A 19,859-nucleotide genomic window follows, 5' to 3' on the forward strand; every position below is an offset into this window, starting at 1 on the left:
GAACAGTCCTAACCTCTTTAGACTTTGCTAATATGGGAAGCATTCCATTCCCTTTATCATTCTGGTTGCCCTTCTCTATACCTTTTCTAATTGTGCTATATCTTTTTTTTAGATGTGGTGACAGAAACTGCACACAATACTCAATTTAGGTTACTGTTCCCTAAGTGCATTATTTTGCTCTTGTCCACTTTTAATGAAAAGACTTTAATTCTGGAAGATCATTCATTTCCTATTCAAAATCATATCAAAAGTCTAGGTGTACTCCTTGATAACACTCTCTCATTTCGCCTGCAAATTAAGCAAGTCATTTCTCAAGGCTTTCACAGCCTTGAGAAATGACTCTCCAGCCTAAAAAAGCTATTACACCCACAAAATTTCATACTGTTCTTCAAGCTTCCATTTTTCTGATTCTTGACTATTGCAATAGTTTATTCACTGGCATCTCCCAAACTCATATTCGATCTCTGCAGTTATTGCTGAATTCGGCCGCGTGGCTCCTTGCTGGTATTAAACATGAACACATCACTCCAATCCTAGTGGAATTACACTGGCTCTCTGTCAACGAACATATCAAATACAAACTTGGAATGCTTGTATACAAACTTCTTAATGATCAGACTTGTCACTGGGCCAATGCAATTTTGAAATTCTATCGACCAACTAGGCTATAACGCTCTTCACAAAGAAGTTTACTGGAAATTCCATCTCCCAAATTAGCCAGGCTTCACATCACTCGTGAGTGCGCTTTCTCTATTGCAGCACCAACCTTATGGAATTCCCTTCCTATGTGATTCACTTAACCAATTCAGAAAACAAATCAAGACATTTTTATTTAATTTAGCCAATGGCTAATTTTACCTTTGTGGTTTTTTGCTTAAAACTCTTTGTTTAATTTATTATTTCTTGCAATTTTAACAAGTTAATTTTTAACTTATTTTACCTAATTTTTTAAATCCTGTGTTGTTAATTGTATGCTGTTTATTTATATTTGTTTTATCACATTATGTATGTAATTTTGTTCGCTGCCAATCACATTATGTATGTAATTTTGTTTGCTGCCTAGGCCTGACAGTGTTAGGTGGTCCATAAATTCAAATACATGTAAATGTAATGTAAGATAAGGTACATCATGGAGTGATACAGAGGAATGATGATATTCCCTGTTTAATTCCTCAGTCCTTTCCTAATCATTCTTAGCATTCTATTTGCTTTCTTGGCTGCTGCTGCATACTGAGCAGAAGATTTCTACTTATTTTCAATGATGACGTCTAAATCTTTTTCCTGAGTGGTGATTCGGGCCGTATTGCAAAATGGCGCCGGCCGTATGGCCATATTGCCGTATTGCAAAATGGCGCCGGCCATATGGCCGGCGCCATGCAATACGGCAATACGGCTGGACTTTTGGCAAGTCTTGTGGGGGTCAGGAGGCCCCCCCAAGCTGGCCAAAAGTCCCTGGGGGTCCAGCGGGGGTCCGGGAGCGATCTCCTACGCTCGTGATGTCGGGGGACAGGAACCAAAATGGCGCCGGCGCTACCTTTGCCCTGTCATATGACAGGGCAAAGGTAGCGCCGGCGCCATTTCTATCAACGCACCCGTGGCCCGAGAGTGGAAGATCACACCGGGACCCCCCCACTGGACCCCAGGTAATTTAAGACATTTGGGGGGGGGGTCGGGAGGGTGGGAGATTTATTTTAAAGGGTCGGGGTGGGTTTTAGGGTTGTTTTAGTGTGCCGGTTTTCCCACCCTCCCCCGATTTACGATTTACATGATATTTAAAAAACAAAACCACAACGATCCGATTCCCTCCCCCCCAGCCAAAATCGATCGTTAAGACGATCGATCACACGATTCACATCTCTAATAGTTTCTACCATTTTGCCTAGCACAGATATCAGATTCAATAGACTGCAGTTTCCTGTCTCACTCCTTGATCTCTTTTTAAAAATTGGTACTATATTGGTATCCCTCCAGTCTTCAGGTACCATAGACAATTTTAACGATAGTTTACAAATTTTCAATAGAAGGTCCACAATCTCATTTCTCAGTTCTTTCAGCACTCTGAGATGAATATTGTCTGATCCAGCTGATTTGCTATTCTTTAGTTTGTCAATTTGTCCTAGTACATCTTCCAGGTTCACTGAGATTTGTTTCAGTTCTTCAGAATCATATCTTTTGACTATCCCTTCTGGCATTGATATCTCTCTTACTTACATCTTCCTCAGTGATGACTGAAACAAAGAATATATTTATTTAAAATTATTTATGAATCGCCCTTTCCAGATTTAAGAAATTGATCAGAGCAATGTTTTGTCACAGGGAGGGGCCCCGTGGGGTACCACAGCGATAGGCTAAACTCAGATAGCAGACATGGAATGAATGGAAGGCTTTATTGTACAGCTGTAGATAGATGGTATGAAGCAGGAAGGTAAGGCACTGAGATCCACGAGGTGCCAATACGTTCAACAGTCTCAGATGTAGAATCTCACCCAGATGTTCAAGAGAGGTGGGGACCCGCGGTGTGGGCAACGCCGAGCCTGGTGGGTGGAGTTGGAGCACCGGATCATAGAGGTACTCACAGGAGTGTAGACGTCTTCCTGGTAGTGAGATGGTGGGACCGAAGGTCTGTGGTTCAGTATACATAGACAAGTAGGCCCTCAAGGAGCGAGTATCTGATAGTCCGGAGATCCTGAAAAGAATAAGAGAGAGAGAGACCCCCAAGGAGCGGTTGTCTCAGTTAGTAGGGGCCCCGAAGGGTGATGAAAGCGAGGGACCCCTGAGGAGCGGGTGTCTTAAGCTTCTAAAGGAGTGAGGCCCTTGGAGTGTAGAGCGGCATCTGTCTGCGACCGATGGACGCAACAGTACCCCCTTCAAAGGGCCTACTCCAAGACCTCGTCTAGGTGGTTTGGGTTTTCGTGGGTGTGCCAGATGGAATTGACATACCAGCTCTTTATCTGTATTGTTGGCCAGTGGTTCCCAGGAGTTCTCTTCTGGGCCATAGTTCTCCCATGAGATGAGATATTCTCATGTCTTGCCTCTTTTATGACCGTTAGACTGAGGATGGTAGGCAGAGGTTAAATCCAAGGCGATGTCAAATTTTTTACATAATGCTCTCCAAAACTTTGCAGTAAATTGTACTCCTCTGTCAGATAGGATATGCTTAGGCATCCCATGAAGGTGGAAGATGTGTTTAATAAAGAGTTTTGCTAACTCTGTAGCAGAGGGCAATCTTGGTAGCTCTACAAAATGTGCCATTTTGGAGAAGCGGTCAACCGTGATCCAAATGGTGTTATTTCTGTTGGATGATGGCAGGTCCACAATGAAATCAGTTGCTATATGCATCCATGGTTCATCCGGCGATGGTAGAGGCTGTAATAGGCCCCAATGACACCTGGGTGGTGGTTTTTGCTTGGCACAAACAGTGCAGGAATTCACATATGCTTGTACGTCCTTTTTCATGGTTGGCCTCCAATAGTATCTTTGTAACATAGCTAGGGTATGACTCTGTCCCAGATGGCCTGCCAGACAGGAATCGTTTGCCCACTTCAACAGCTTTTTCCTTAAATTTCTGGTGACCACCGTCTTCCCGGTGGGTACTGTGTGAGTGGCTGCTAGGACCACTCTTTCAGGATCAATGATATAACAGGATTCATCTGGCACATCCTGAGGGGAGAAGGATTGTGAAAGGGTATCAGCCCGAGTGTTCTTCAGAAGGAAGTCAAATCTGTTAAAGAACAGAGGCCATCTTGCTTGATGGTGATTGAGTCGTTGAGCATGTCAAAGGTACTCCAGATTCTTGTGATTGGTGTAGACTACAATTTGGTGTTGTGCGCCTTCTAGCCAAGGCCGCCATTCTTCAAAAGCCAACTTGATTGCGAGTAACTCCTTGTTTCCTATCCCATAATTTCTCTCGGCAGACAAGAATCGCCTTGAAAAGAAGGAGCAAGGATGGAGCACATTGGATCCACTGTACTGACTTAGAACTGCCCCCACACCAACGTCTGATGCATCGACATCCACGTTGAAAGGATGGTGTGGGTCAGGGTGGTGGCGACATGGCTTCTTCTGAAAAGCCTCTTTGAGCATCAGAAAGGCTGATATGGCTTCTGGAGACCAATTGGCAGGGTTGGCTCCCTTCTTGGTCATAGCAGTTAGAGGGACTGTCAATGACGAGTAGTTTTTAATAAAGGACCAGTAGTAATTAGGGATGTGAATCGTTTTAGGACGATTAAAATTATCGTCCGATAATTTTAATATCGTCTTAAACCGTTATGGAACACAATACAATAGAGATTCTAACGATTTATCGTTATAAATCGTTAGAATCGTGAGCCGGCACACTAAAACCCCCTAAAACCCACCCCCGACACTTTAAATTAAATCCCCCACCCTCCCGAACCCCCCCCCAAATGAGTTAAATAACCTGCGGGTCCAGCGGCGGTCCGGAACGGCAGCGGTCCGGAACGGGCTCCTGCTCCTCAATCTTGTTGTCTTCAGCCGGCGCCATTTTCCAAAATGGCGGCGAAAAATGGCGGCGGCCATAGACGAACACGATTGGACGGCAGGAGGTCCTTCCGGACCCCCGCTGGACTTTTGGCAAGTCTCGTGGGGGTCAGGAGGCCCCCCACAAGCTGGCCAAAAGTTCCTGGAGGTCCAGCGGGGGTCAGGGAGCGATTTCCCGCCGCGAATCGTTTTCGTACGGAAAATGGCACCGGCAGGAGATCGACTGCAGGAGGTCGTTCAGCGAGGCGCCGGAACCTTCGCTGAACGACCTCCTGCAGTCGATCTCCTGCCGGCGCCATTTTCCGTATGGAAAATGGCGCCGGCCATACGCGTATGGCCGGCGCCATTTTCCGTACGAAAACGATTCACGGCAGGAAATCGCTCCCTGACCCCCGCTGGACCTCCAGGAACTTTTGGCCAGCTTGTGGGGGGCCTCCTGACCCCCACGAGACTTGCCAAAAGTCCAGCGGGGATCCGGAAGGACCTCCTGCCGTCCAATCGTGTTCGTCTATGGCCGCCGCCATTTTTCGCCGCCATTTTGGAAAATGGCGCCAGCTGAAGACAACAAGATTGAGGAGCAGGAGCCCGTTCCGAACCGCTGCCGTTCCGGACCGCCGCTGGACCCGCAGGTTATTTAAGTCATTTGGGGGGGGTTCGGGAGGGTGGGGGATTTAATTTAAAGGGTCGGGGGTGGGTTTTAGGGGGTTTTAATGTGCCGGTTTTGCGATTTTTCGATTTTTCGATTTTTCACGATTTTTCACGATTTTTCACGATATTTTACCCCCCCCAAACGGCAACAATACGATTCCCTCCCCCTCCCAGCCGAAATCGATCGTTAAGACGATCGAGGACACGATTCACATCCCTAGTAGTAATTGGTGAAGCCCCAGAAGTGACGCAGTGCCTTCAGGCCTGTAGGTTGAGGCCAGTCCTGGATACTTTCTAATTTCTTAGGGTCCATTTGAAAACCATTCTTAGAAACAATGTATCCCAGGAAGGGTACAGACTCTTTGTGGAAGTCTCACTTTTCAAGCTTTGCATATAAGTGGTACTCACGCAGGCGTCTTAGGACTTTGACATCCTCCTGATACGTTTGCAGATCTTGAGAAAAGATCAGTATATCATTGAGATGTACTACCACACACTGATAAAGTAAGTCCCTTAAAATGTCGTTCATCATATTTTGAAAGACTGCAGGTGCGTTACTTAAACCGAAGGGCATGACGAGGTATTCAAAGTGTCCATCATGGGTGTTAAAAGCAGTCTTCCATTCTTCTCCTTCTTGAATACACACCAAGATGTAAGCTTCCTTAAGGTCTAATTTGGAGAATATTTTGGCTCCTTGGAGCCTATTGAACAGTTCAGAAATTAAGGGCAGGGGGGTACCTGTCCTTGATGGTAATCTCATTCAGACCCCTGTAGTCAATGCAGGGGTGTAAGGTGCCATCTTTCTTCCCTACGAAAAAGAAGCCTGCACTGGCAGGAGATTTGGAGGGTCTGATGAATCCCTTTTGTAGATTTTCTTGTATGAGGGTGGACATTGCTTTAGTTTCAGCTACTGACAGAGGATAAACTCTTCCTTTGGGAGGTTCTGAATTAGGTTTCAGATTTATGGTGCAGTCAAACACTCTGTGCGGTGGAAGAACATCAGCTCCTTGTTTTGAGAAAACATCCTGGAAGGAGGCATATTGAGGAGGCAAGAAGGTAATGATGGAGTGGTGGGCATGCAAATGAGCGGTGAAACTTCCACAAGACACCGACCATGACTGTCTGGTCCCCACCAGGACAATTCCAACGTGGCCCAATTAAATTTTAGCATATGGTCTTGAAGCCAAGGCAGCCCCAATACCACTGGATGCATGGCTTTTTCCAATACTAGAAATGAAATGGATTCTGAATGTAGAGCTCCAGTGTGCAGGCCAGTGGCCTAGGTGGTCAATGAAACTTCTCCAGGAAGTGGTTCTCCATGGATAGAGGACAATAGCAGAGGCTTAGCTATTGGTATGGTAGGAATCCGTAGATGTTCAACTAAGCGCTTCAGAATAAAATTACCTCCTGCACTGGAGTCTATGAGAGCGAGAGTCTGAAATTCAAGACCTCTGCAGAGCAGCGATACTGGTAAGGAATATGGAGGAGTAGGAGAGTTGAGGCCCAGGAGAAGTCCTCCTGCAGATCCTAGGCTTGTCAGTTTCCCGGACAGATGGGACAGGTTTGGACTGCGTGGCCCGATTGGCCACAATACATGCATAACCGCATGCGCTTGCGGAAACGTCTCTCCTTGGAAGTTAAGTGGCTACTGCCTAACTGCATAGGCTCTTCTTCCTCTAAGGATGCAGACGGTAAGCTAGAAGCAATCGGCACAGGTTTAGGATGGTTAGCCCCCACCGTAGACTTTCGTGGACTCTTTGCCTCCAGAGTTCGGTCATGGATGCAGCGGTCAATTCTCCCAGCCAATTCCTTCAGAGACTCAAAGATATCAGGCAAATCACAAGCCACTAACTCGTCCTTTAAGCGAGAGTTGAGGCCCTCCATGAATATGGCATGTAAGCATCCAGGGTCCCAATGTAATTCGGATGCTAAAGTCTTAAATTCAATTGCAAAGTCTGTAAGTAGCTTGTTACCTTGCTGAAGATTGAACAAAGCAGATCCAGCGTCAGTCTGGCAAGCCAGGTCATCAAAAACAGACTTAAAAAGTTTTAGGAATCCTGGTAAGTCGTTAAGGATAGGATCTTCACGTTCCCATAACGGTGAAGCCCAGGCCAGGGCTTGTCCTTCTAGGAATGATAAGATGTAGGTGGTCTTGGAAGCTTCAGTGGGAAAGAGGGTAGGCTGTAATGAAAAATGCATGCTGCATTGATTAACAAACCCTCTGCACATCTTGGCTTCACCCGTAAAGCGGGTAGGTGTGGATAAAGGTACAGTGGTCTTGAGGGTTACCACTGGGGACAGCAATTCCTTCACAGGAGGAGCTGAAGAATTCAGATGAGTATGTAACTGAATGAAGGCAGTAGCTAGGCTCTCCAAAGACTTTTGTTGTTCCGTGATCCGCTGGGCTAGGCCAGGGATGGCCTGCAGGGCCACGAGCTGAGCCGAGTCCATGGAGTTAGCAATCTGTTGTGTTTGTAGCATTGTGGACCCTTGGTCGCTGTGGAGATGACTCTGCCCACGGGGAGGGGCCCCGTGGGGAGCCACAGTGATAGGCTAAACTCAGATAGCAGACATGGAATGAATGGAAGGCTTTATTGTACAGCTGTAGATAGATGGTATGAAGCAGGAAGGTAAGGCACTGGGGTCCACGAGCTGCCAATACGTTCAACAGTCTAAGATGTAGAATCTCACCCAGATGTTCAAGAGAGGTGGGGACCCGCGGTGTGGGCAACGCTGAGCCTGGTGGGTGGAGTTGGAGCACCGGATCGTAGAGGTACTCACAGGAGTGTAGGCGACTTCCTGGTAGTGAGATGGTGGGACCGAAGGTCTGTGGTTCAGTATACATAGACAGATAGGCCCTCAAGGAGCGAGTATCTGATAGTCTGGAGATCCTGAAAAGACTAAGAGAGAGAGACCCCCGAGGAACGGTTGTCTCAGTTAGTAGAGGCCCCGAAGGGTGATGAAAGCGAGGGACCCCTGAGGAGCGGGTGTCTTAAGCTTCTAAAGGAGCGAGGCCCTTGTAGTGTAGAGCAGCATCTAAGCATGCAGCTTAAAGCAGTCAGAGTAGCTTAAACCAAAGCCCTTGCTATCTCAAAGGTGGTAGCAAAGCGGAGTCTTTAAATACCCGGAGTATTGAAGTCATGTGGTGGGGACATCTCCGAGGTTCCCGCCATGACATGTATTTGAACATAGGAGATGTGTGCACGCGCGCCCTAGGAGGCCACGGGAGTGAGCATGGCGGACTGGAACGCCCATGCTAAGCTTGAGATGCCGAGGCCCTTGGTACTCGGCACAGGAGGTAGTCATCTTGCCCAAAGAGGAGGAAAAGGGAAGAAAAGAGGTAGGGAAGAGCGGTCGCAGCTGTCTGCGACCGACGGACGCAACAGCCCCTTTCACCCCTAATAGCCCAAATGACTCCCTCACAGGCTTTTTACTTCAAATGTACCCGTAAAATCTCTATTATGAGTTTTTGCTTCCAGGGCAAGCTTCTTTTCACATTCTTTAATTTGCCAGTGCTTATGCTGTTTCCTGTTTTCTTCATTTGGATCCATTTTCCATTTCTTGAAAGATGCTCTTTTGGATATTATAGTTTCTCTACCTTTTAACCATGCCAATAGTCATTTAGCCTTCCTTCCACCTTTTCTAACACATGGAATACATCTGGTCTGGGCTTCCAAGTTGGTATTTTTAAACAATGTCCATGCTTGATCTAAATTCTTAAACTCTGCAGTTGCTCCTTTCAGTTTTTTCCTAACCATTTTCATTTTATCATAGCCACCTTTTTGAAAGTTAAATGCTTTCACAATATGGGGTAGATTTTCAAAGCAGCACATCCGTGTCCATTGTGCACAGTTCCTAGCATGTGCCGATTTTATAACATGGGCGCGTTGGCACACGCATGTTATAAAATCGGATGGCCGCGCGCGCAAGGGGGAGGACATTTTCATAAAATATGTGTGGAGATGTAATTGGGCCTTTCCCAGTTCCCTCCCAGTCGGACTGGAGGGAACTTCCCAACCCTCCTATCTACACTTCCTCCCTCTTCCCCTCTCCTCCCCACTCCGTAAACCTAACTACCTTTCCCTAAATGTTTTATTTTATTACTTACTGCTCCTCCAGAGCAGAAGCAAGTTACGCTCTCCACCCTGCCCCTCCCGACCCAGGACCCCCCCCCCCCCCCCGCCTTCCCCTTTTTCAGGGCCTGGCACTTCTGCGCGTACCAGAGTTTACATGCATGGCCGGGCCCGTTATAAAATGTGCGCTGCAGCACAAGGACCAGCCAGGCATGTAAACTCCAGCTTTTACACGCATAGGCCTTTGAAAATTTGGCCTTATATTTCTTTAGTGTTCTCCCTCCAGTTAAGTCAAATTTGATCATGATTTGATCTCTATTGCCAAGTGGCTCTGTTACCTCTTGCACCAAATCTTGTGTTCCATTAAGGACTAAGTCTAAAATAGTTTCCCCTCTTGCTGGTTCTTATACCAGCTACTCCAGAAGCAATCATTTATTTCATCTAGGAACTTTACCTCTCTAGTGTGTCCCGATGTGACATTCACCCAGTCAGTACTGGGGTAATTGAAATCACCCATTATTAGTGATGTGCAATCGTTTTTGCCAAATTGGACTATTTCAAAGAAATAGTTCAATTTGGCATGGGTCGGAGGACCCAAATCCCGAGATGGATTTTCCCCGAACTTCGGGTAAAATTCATTGTTCGGGTTAGCACGGGGGAGGGGCACCTTTGAAAAAAAAACCAAAAACAAAACACTCACCCAATCCTTAAAATTTAGTTATTTACAATCCCCCCACCCTCTGAATCCCCTCAAAACTTGCCAAAAATCCGTGGTGGTCCAGCGGGGGTCCCGGGAGCGATCTCCAGCTCTCGGGCCGTCGGCAGCCAGTAAACAAAATGGCGCCGTGGCCCTTTGCCCTTACTATGTGACAGGGGCTACCGGTGCCATTGGTCGGCCCCTGTCACATGGAAGGAGCAATGGATGGCCCGCTCCCAGGACCCCCGCTGGACCACCACGGATTTTAGGCAAGTTTTGGGGGGGTCCGGAGGGTGGGGGTTTGTAAATAACTAAATTTTAAGGGTTATGTGGTTTTGATTTTTTTTCGGCGAAAATTGCCGAGGAAAAAAAAACCGACCTGATGGAAAACAAAGTTTTCCATGGGTTGGCCGACTCGTAGCACAACCCGGGATATAAAAAACGAAGCACATCTCTACCCAAAGGACTTCAAAGGGGCGTGGGATAAACACTGTGGATCCATAAAGTCAAGAGGCCGCCAATGAAGAGTGGGTGACTCGCCAGAATGACGGCTACTGCCTGGAGACAATACCCTTATTCAATAAACATACACATGCTTACTGTGACTCCAACATCGCTCTAAGCTTCAACAGCAAGAGGAAATGTGGAAAAATGGATTTACACTCACAAAGAGGGGAGTAGCTGGATTTACACTCACAAAGAGGGGAGTAGCTGGCTTGTTACGGCGGTTACTACCCCAAACCAAATAAGCCTGATGCTTCACCTTCAATGCATATACAGCATAGTTCTCTGCTTCAACGGCAGGGGAGAAGAAAAAAGGGTTCGCACTCACAAAGCGGGGAGTAGCTGGCTTGTTACGGCGGTTACTACCCCAAACCAAATGTGTCTGATACTTCACTTTCGATGCATATCCAGCATGGCTCTCTGCTTCAACGGCATGGGAGAAGACTGATACATCACGCATTTCCAGCATAGCTCCCTGCTTCAACAGCAGGGGAGAAGAAAAACAACCAATAAGGACTGTATAACATAGTCTGGGTAAAACAAATAAGCATGGGTGTAGCTTGCTTATTGCGGCGGTTACTACCCCTACTACCCCTAACTAATCAAGCTAGATATTTCAATGGTGGGGGTGGAAGGGAAATAGAACCAAGAGCTAAGAGAAACAGATAAGTATGAGAGAAAAAAATGTGTGAAGCTTGCTGGGCAGACTGGATGGGCCGTTTGGTCTTCTTCTGCCGTCATTTCTATGTTTCTATGTTTCATTATTACTGTGCTGCTGATTTTGTTAGCTTCCCTAATTTCTTTTAGCATTTCATTGTCTATCTGTTCATTCTGGCCAAGTGGACAGTAAAGCAGAGTTTTGCCCTCACTATGTCATATGGGTCGTATGACATAGTGAGGGCAAAGGTAGTGCCAGCGCCATTTTGAATATTGGCAATACGGCGCGAGTGCAGGAGGTCGTTCCCGGACCCCCGCTGGAATTTTGGCAAGTCTTGTGGGGGTCAGGAGGCCCCCCCCCAAGCTGGCCAAAAGTCCCTGGGGGTCCAGCGGGGGTCCGGGAGCAATCTCCTGCACTCGTGACGTCGGGTGTCAGGAACCAAAATGGCGCCGGCGCTACCTTTGCCCTGTCATATGGTAAGGGCAAAGGGCCACCGGCGCCATTTCTATTAACGCAGCCGTGGCCCGAGAGTGGGAGATCGCGAGAGATCATGCCGGGACCCCCCCACTGGACCCCAGGTAATTTAAAACATTTTGGGGGGGTTCGGGAGGGTGGGGGATTTGTTTTAAAGGGTCGGGGTGGGTTTTAGGGTTGTTTTGGTGTGCCGGTTTTCCCGCCCTCCCCCTCCCCCGATTTACGATTTTTTTGACGATAAATCAGGGGAATTGTTATTGTATCGCGGCTCTAATGATTTTTGACGATTTAAAATATATCTGATGGCGCCATTTTGAATATTGGCAATACGGCGCGAGTGCAGGAGGTCGCTCCTGGACCCCCACTGGACTTTTGGCAAGTTTTGTGTGGGTCAGGAGGCCCCCCCAAGCTGGCCAAAAGTCCCTGGGGGTCCAGCGGGGGTCCGGGAGCGATCTCCTGCACCCGTGACGTCGGTGTCAGGAACCAAAATGGCGCCGGCGCTACCTTTGCCCTGTCATATGGTAAGGGCAAAGGGCCACCGGCGCCATTTCTATTAACGCAGCCGTGGCCCGAGAGCGGGAAATCGCGAGAGATCGCGCCGGGACCCCCCCCCCCCCACTGGACCCCAAGTAATTTAAAACATTTTGGGGGGTTCGGGAGGGTGGCGTATTTGTTTTAAAGGGTCGGGGTGGGTTTTAGGGTTGTTTTGGTGTACCGGTTTTCCCGCCCTCCCCCTCCCCCGATTTACGATTTTTTGACGATAAATCGGGGGAATTGTTATTGTATCGCGGCTCTAATGATTTTTGACGATTTAAAATATATCTGATGGCGCCATTTTGAATATTGGCAATACGGCGCGAGTGCAGGAGGTCGCTCCTGGACCCCCACTGGACTTTTGGCAAGTCTTGTGGGGGTCAGGAGGCCCCCCCAAGCTGGCCAAAAGTCCCTGGGGGTCCAGCGGGGGTCCGGGAGCGATCTCCTGCACCCGTGACGTCGGTGTCAGGAACCAAAATGGCGCCGGCGCTACCTTTGCCCTGTCATATGGTAAGGGCAAAGGGCCATCGGCGCCATTTCTATTAACGCAGCCGTGGCCCGAGAGCGGGAGGTCGCGAGAGATCGCGCCGGGACCCCCCCCCACTGGACCCCAGGTAATTTAAAACATTTTGGGGGGTTCGGGAGGGTGGCGTATTTGTTTTAAAGGGTCAGGGTGGGTTTTAGGGTTGTTTTGGTGTGCCGGTTTTCCTGCCCTCCCCCGATTTACAATTTTTAACGATTTAAAAAAAAAACAAACATGACTATCAGATTTCCCTCCCCCCCCAGCCAAAATCGATCGTTAAGACGATCGATCACACGATTCACATCCCTAGTTCTATCAAATCAGCAGGGAAAAGGGTTCTACTCCAGATATTTCCTTATTCCAAAAAAGACCGGTGGCCTCTGGCCTATTCTGGACCTCCATGCCTTGAATACATTTCTTCGCAAGGAACAGTTCAGGATGGTATCCCTCTACTTCAACAAGGGGATTGGCTCTGCTCTCTGGACCTTCAAGACGCATACGCCCATATTGCAATCTCCCCTCCTCATTGCAAATATCTGCGATTTGTGGTGGGCTGCAGTCACTATCAATACAAGGTACTACCATTCTGCCTAGCCTCGGCACCTCAAGTCTTTACGACATGCCTGGCAGTCGTGGCTGCCCAGTTACCCATCAGAGGTGTATACGTTTTTCCATACCTGGACGACTGGCTCATAAAATGCCAGTCAAAACAAGGAGCCCTCGAATCTCTTGGTCCCACCATAAGGCTTCTAAACTCATTGGGATTTCTAATAAATTACCCCAAATCCCAAATGACACCATCTCTTCTTCTCTCTTTTATAGGAGCAGACCTAGACACGACACTGTCCAGAGCATTCTTACCCAATGACCGTGTGATTACACTGTCCAACTTTGCCAGCTTTATCCGCTGTCTAAAAAGAGCCTCAGCTGGCCAGCTACTCACGTTGCTTGGCCACATGGCATCAACTGTCCATGTCACCCCTATGGCACGCCTTGCCATGAGAGTGACCCAGTGGACTCTGAAATCCTAGTGGCGACAAGCTACTCAGCCACTGTCATCCATGGTACACATAACCAGCCAGCTTCGTCTGTCCCTTGCCTGATGGACACACAAAGCCAACTTACAAGTGGGTCTTCATTTCCAGCAACCAGCTCCTCAGGTGACCTTAACTATGGACGCCTCTAACCTAGGTTGGGGAGCCCACGTCCAAGGCCTTCAAACTCAAGGGACTTGGACAAAAGCCGAAGTGACCCATCAAATCAACTTTCTGGAGCTTCGAGCGATGCGGTACGCTCTTTATGCATTTCAGGATTACCTCTCCAACAAAGTTGTTCTGATTCAAACAGACAACCAAGTTGCAATATGGTACCTGAACAAACAGGGGGGCACGGGCTCTTATCTGCTTTGCCAGGAGCAGGGCCGGTGCAAGGGTATTAGGCGCCCTAGGCGAAACGTCAGCTATGCCGCCCCCCCCCCCCCCCCGCCTCCACACACAATTAACTTACATTGTGCATTAATGAAAATAACGAAGTCTGTATTTATAACAGAACACTTATTTGACATTTTTATGCCATGTAAACCATTGAGATGATTTGTCTTATCGACGGTATAGAAACTCTTTTATAAATAAATAAATAAAAATAAATAAAATAAACATAAACCAAAGCTATACTTGTTGCTCAAACAAAAAAAGCAGACACATCACATAATATTAAATAATTAAAATGGCAGTCAATCAAGAAAAATAAACTTAAAAAGCCATCTTTACTTACCCCCTCCAGCAGCTCTCCTACTCCTCTTCCATGCAGGCTGTAGTACACACCAGAAGCAGCAGTAGTGGCTAAGCTCTATACTCATGGTCCTCTTCCTTAAGGCCCATGTCTCTCACACACACACCATATCAGTCATGCCCCCATGACCAGTTTCTGTCTCTCACACACCAATCATCTCCCAGTCTTTGACAAACACACCAGTCGCCTTCCTGAACAGTTTCTCTCATGCCATACACACACACAGGCTTCCCACTCCCGTGTTCCACTTACATTTTTGGGGTTCTCACTCTCATAATCACTTTCTCTTTCTCACACACACTCACCAGTCTCTCACTCCCATGCTTGTTCTCTCCACATGCACAGGCTTCTCATTCCCATAATCACTTTCTTTCTCTCACACACATACACAAACACACACACCAGTCACCTGATCTCTCTCATGCATACACACACACAGGCTTCCCACTCCCATGTTCTCTTTCAGATATACAGGCTTCTCCCTCCCATGCTGTGTCTCACACACATCCAGGTTCTCACTCCCATGCTCACTCTTCACATGCACAGGCTTCTCATTCCCATAATCACTTTCTTTCTCTCTCTCACATACACACAAACACACACCAATCACCTGTTCTGTCTTACATATACAGGCTTCTCCCTCCCATGCTGTGTCTCACACACACTCAGGTTCTCACTCCCATGCTCACTCTCTTCACATGCACAGACTTCTCATTCCCATAATCACTTTCTCTCTGTTACACACACCAGTCTCTCTCTCATTTCCATGCTCGCTCTCCACTGCACAGGCTTCTCATTCCCTGAATCACATTCTTTCTCTCATATTCACACACACCAGTCTCTTTCTCTCAAACACACCGTCACCTTACTAACCAGTCTCTCTCTCATATATGCACACACACACAGGCTTCCCACTCCCATGCTCTCTCTCACATAATCAGGCTTCTCACTCCCATGTTTTCTTTCACATACACCCCCACAACACCAGGCTTCTTACTCCCATGCTTTCTCACATACCCAGAGTTCTCATTTCCATGCTTTTTCTCTCTTTCACACACACACACACACACACATCAGTCACATCCCTGACTGTCTCACACTCTCACACATCAGTCATCTCCTTGAGCAGTCACTTTCATTGTCTCTCACATATACACATACATCAGCTCTCTGACCAGTTTCTCTCAATCACACACACATGCTCTCGATCAAATACATTCTCTCACTTACACACAGGCTCTCACTTACACACTGGCTGGCTGGCTGCTTCTCTCTCTCTCTCACTCACTTCCTCTCCCCCCCCCCCCCCCGAGCACAAATGGTAGCTGCAGCAGTCTCCTCCTCCTCCAGCCCCCGCAGGCCAAGAAGGAAGAATCCCATCGGCCACGGGAGGCTCATGCTGCTGACTCCTTTCCCGATTACCGGCTGCTTCAATTGCTCGGGGACCGATGCTGCAGCAGCCGCTGCTACTTTATCACGCGGCACTGCTCTTTCTTCTTCCCGCGCACGGCATATCACTTCCTGTTCCGGGTCACGGGGGGGTCAAGCGCGCGGGAAGAAGAAAAGGACAGCCACAAGTGCCACAGTTTCTTTTAGCACCGCTGCCGTTCCTGCTGGGCTTGAACGTGCTGATAGCCCGGCGGCAACGGCAGCAGGGAAGAAAGAGCAGCGGGAAAGACCGGGAGCACGCGACACACTGGTTGAGAACCGCTGGGGGAGGTCAGATGGGTCTTTTGGGGCGGGCTGCCAGCAGCGGCTCTTTTATTTTTATCGGGGGGGCGGCGGCTTAATGCAGCTCTTTTCATTTTACCGGGGCAGCGGCTGAGCGCGGCTCTCTTAATTTTACCGGGGCAGTGCCGCCCCCGGGAAGCTGGTGCCCTAGGTGACCGCCTAGTTCGCTTAGTGCTTCCGCCAGCCCTGGCCAGGAGACAGCGCAGATTTGGGCCTGGGCCCTATCGCATTCCATTCTTCTGCGAGTCACTTATCTAGCGGGCACACAGAATGTACTGGCACACCGCCTCAGCCGATGTTTCCAGCCCCATGTATGGTCTCTGGTTCCCTCGGTTGCGAGCAGAATCTTCCACCGGTGGGGTCATCCGACCATTGACCTTTTGCGTCCAGTCAGAACACATGTAAATCCTTTTGAAAATTATCTCCTTAAGAGGGATATTAGAACCTCTTCTATCCAAGATGGAAGAAATGTTCTCACATACCAGGGCTTTTTCAAGTTCCATACTGCTGCATAATTCACTGCAAAAGCTTCCAACGATGAGCGTAAGCTCTCACCATGAAGTGGTGGATTCTCCTCCAGGAGAGTCTCTTCATAAATTTCAGGGTGAGGAAGTGGGCTCTGTGTGCTCTGAGTATCTCCTGCATATTTTTTTTTCCAAAATAGCTGAGATTTTCATCTTGGTTGCCTTCTTCATCATCAGTCTTGTTTTAGTATTCCTCTGTGGTCAGAAGATGGGGAGGATTCCACAGGGATTCCATCTGATCCACTTCCAGATAGGGTGACCAACTGCCTGATTTTGGACTGGACAGTCTGGTTTTCCAGCCTGTTGTACAGTGTATGGTTATAAGAGTAAACAGGGTTAGGCAAGGCCAGGGGCCAATCAGTAGTACAGCCTGGCAGTGCTCCAATCACCTGCATGTTTTCGGGGCTTGGTTTGACTCTCCTCCTCCTCTGCCTCTCCCACAGCTGTGCCACAGCTTTGTGCTGTCCTTCTGGGAGTCACAGAGGAAGAAGAGAGTCAAATCCAAGCCCCAAAGACAGGCAAGCAGAACCTGCCTAGTAATAAATCAACTCTCAATTTGAAAGAGAAAGGGGGGAGGAGTGACTGTGGCTCCCCCGTGCCTCCCCAAGTGTCCGGTCCTGCTCCATGGAAAAGTTGGCAACCAACTTCTAGACTTGTTGCAGCATACTTCCACTCTGGAGTATCGCTGCTATTCCAGATTTCTTGGCTAAGATGGCAAAGAATATTAGGGATGTGCAGAAGGAAAACATTTGTTTCGATTCGTATTTGTTTCACCAGGACCCAAATGTGTTGCATTCATTTCATGGGGGAAAAACCAATTTGTTTGATTCATTTTATTTGGTTTTCATTTTCCCATTAAAGTCAATGGGGGAAGTATTTGCAGCCTATTTTTGGCTGCAGAATTGGGGTTTTCTTATCAATTCTGATGAAACTTCTGGGGAGCAATCATCAGAACAAGAAAAGAGCTCCAAGGTACTTAGACTGTGGCAAAGTGGCACCAAAGTGGCATGAATAGCCTAAGGCACTGTAAAGGGGTAGCAGGAGTGGATAGAGTGCTTTAACAGAGGTGCAAAGCAGCAGCGAGCATGTAAAAAACACAGCACAGCTTCAAAAGAGAGCACCGATAACAATTGCATGAGCCCTCGAAGGCAGCCCGACAGGCAAAGTGGCAAGCAAGTGGCATCAACATCCTACAGCACAATGAAGGGGGAACATAGCAAGCAGAATGGGTGTCAGAAAAAACCACAAGGTGCCGACAAAGGGACAAAGCTGCAGAAAGACTAGCATCAACACACTGTGGAACCATGATAGTGGCAAGAACACCAGAAGGAGTAGAATCATCTGGTGTACGGCAGCAAGGCAGAGTGGCAGAAAGTTGATAGGTACAAGAAAGGATGGCAGAGTGGAGGTTGTCTGGTCCCCATGGTTTTGATAGGGGCTAGACAGGCTGGCAGAGCTGAGGTAGTGAGGTCGCTGTGGTTTTGATAGGGGCAACACAGGCTGGCAGAGCAGAGGTAGTCAAGTCGCTGTGGTGTTGATAGGGGAAAGACAAGGAGGCAAGACAAGACGAGGCTCAGCATTTGGAGCGACTGTCAACCGGGGCATACACTCCACCTGACCCATCTTGAAACACGGACCAAGGAGTCTAACACGCATGCTAGGACCTGAAATATGATGAACTATGCCTGGGTGGGGTGGAGCGCTGCTGCTGTGCACAGGGCCGGTGCAAGGGTATTAGGCACCCTAGCAAACCTTACAGCCTGGCGTCCTACCCCCACCTCCCCATGTACAATTTTAAATTGTGCATTTAACACATATTTTAAATGAAAAGTGACTTTCTGAGGTAAAATTAATATATACGTTATTGTGATAATTTCATGCACTGTTGTGATGCCAACAAGAAAACTTTGCATCTTGGAATTCATATGGCATCATACCTATTGTGATATATTTCGGCATGGTCCTCCCGTATCAACACAGTACTATCTGCCAACACTCAAAGAATAACAACCCTACCTATGAAAAAGAATACCACAAATATTACACCAGAATCTAAAATATCAATACACCTCCTATCAGGAAAACAGAACAGGCCAAGCTACTATAGATTCCTACAGAGAAACCACATATTAAAAGAATGCTTCATCTCAGTCTTTGCATGCAGAACACAAATCCTCACCAAATACAGAATAAAGCCATATAAAGTATAAATAGAAATGTGCAGACAACAACTGAACTGTAAAATGCATCACACCAGACTCTATACAGTGCAACAATGGGAAAACAAAAATTTCACCATTCCTCATGAAACAATCAATAAAATCAAGATATATAAATCATTAATCATAATAGTAAAATCATACAAATAAAATAATTTCAAAACAGCTGATGAATAGAATATCCAATAATTAAAGACTCATGCAAATTTTGAAAGCTTTACCAAACACCAATAAAATATTGCAAACAGCAGACACATCACATACTTCCCAATAATTAAAATGGTAGTCAATCAAGAAAAATGAGCTTAAAAAGCCACCTTTACTTACCCTCTCCAGTAGTTCTCCACCACACCAGAAGCAGCAGTAGCTGCTGAAGTTGTCCTCAGGGTCCTCTTCCTTAGGGACCACAACCAGTCTCTTCTCTCTCTCACACACACACACACACACCAGTCATCTCCCTGATCAGTCTTTCTCACACATACTCAAGTCCCCTCTCTGGCCATTCTCTCTCAATCACACAATGCTCTTGCTCTCTCTTACTTACACACAGGCTTTCAATCACACACATGCTCTCTCTATTTCACTTACACACAAGCTCTCAATCACACACATGTTCTATCTCACTTACAAACAGGCTCAATCACACACATGCCCTCTCTCACAGCCACAAGCCAGCCAAAAACATGCTCCATCTCTCTCTCACACTCACACATTGACACACACAAGCACTCTCCCTGACTCACATATACACCACACACATACAGAAGCACCCTCCCTATCTCACATACATGAAGCACCTTCCCTGTCTCACACACAGAAGCACCATTCCTTTCTCACATACACACCACATACACAGAAGCACTATTCCTTTCTCACATACACACCACATACACAGAAACACCATTCCTTTCTCACATACACACACACAGAAGCACCATTCCTTTCTCACATACACACCACATACACACACACACAGAAGCACC

This window comes from Rhinatrema bivittatum, chromosome 5, assembly GCF_901001135.1.
Source record: "Rhinatrema bivittatum chromosome 5, aRhiBiv1.1, whole genome shotgun sequence".
Taxonomy (NCBI): domain Eukaryota; kingdom Metazoa; phylum Chordata; class Amphibia; order Gymnophiona; family Rhinatrematidae; genus Rhinatrema; species Rhinatrema bivittatum.